Source organism: Salvelinus sp. IW2-2015, unplaced genomic scaffold, assembly GCF_002910315.2.
Source record: "Salvelinus sp. IW2-2015 unplaced genomic scaffold, ASM291031v2 Un_scaffold1890, whole genome shotgun sequence".
NCBI classification, from domain to species: Eukaryota; Metazoa; Chordata; class Actinopteri; order Salmoniformes; family Salmonidae; genus Salvelinus; species Salvelinus sp. IW2-2015.
The window spans coordinates 28,224-29,359 of NW_019943252.1; positions in this window are offsets into that span (position 1 = coordinate 28,224).

Sequence of the window (1,136 nt, forward strand, 5' to 3'; positions counted from 1 at the left end):
TACCTCAATAATGTAGTCCAGAGTCACGACCGACCAGGACCTCAATAATGTAGTCCAGAGTCACGAACCGACTAGGACCTCCACATGGGGCGGCAGGTAGCCTAGTGATTAGAGCGTTGGGCCGGCAACTGAAAGGTTGCTAGATCGAATCCCCCGAGCTGACAAGGTAAAAATCTGTTGTTCTGCCCCTGAACAGGCAGTTATCCCACTGTTTCTAGGCCGCCATTGTAAATAGGAACTTGTTCTTAACTGACTTGCCTAGTTAATGAAAATGTAGTCCAGAGACCTGACTGGGTGAATTTTTTTAAGATACTTTTTGAAGAGGTAGGGTTTCAGGTGCTTTCAGGAAGATGGACAGGGACTCTGCTGTCCTAGCTTCAGGTGGAAGCTGGTTCCACCATTGGGGTGCCAGGACAGAGAAGAGCTTGGACTGCGCTGAGCGGGAGCTGACCTCTCTTAAGGGTGGAAGTGCCAAGAGACCCGAGATGGCAGAACGGAGTGCTCGGGTTGGTGTGTAGGGTTTGAGCATAGCCTGAAGGTATGGAGGGGCAGTTCCTCTTGCTGCTATGTAGGCAAACACCATGGTCTTGTAGTGGATGCGAGGTTCGACTGTAAGCCAGTGGAGTGTGAAGAGGAGCGGGGTGTCATGGGAGAACTTGGGTAGGTTGAAAACCAGATGGGCTGCAGCGTTCTGGCACACCCCTTTTCCTATACCTATTTAGGGTTTTGGCATTATGGGTCAGCTAGGACTCAGGTATTTTTCATTAAAACATTTTATTTAACCTTTATTTAATTAGGCAAGTCAGTTAAGAACAAATGTGTATTTACAATGACGGCCTAGGAACAGTGGGTTAACTGCCTGGTTCAGGGGCAGAACGACAGATTTTTACCTTGTCACCCTTCTAGCAACCTTTCGGTTACTGGCCCAATGCTCTAACCACTAGGCTACCTGCCGCACCAAGTTACCATACATTATGGGTCAGCTAGGACTCAGGTATGGTGTTATCATACATTATGGGTCAGCTAGGACTCAGGTATGGTGTTATCATACATTATGGGTCAGCTAGGACTCAGGTATGGAGTTACCATACATTATGGGTCAGCTAGGACTCAGGTATGGAGTTACCATACATTAT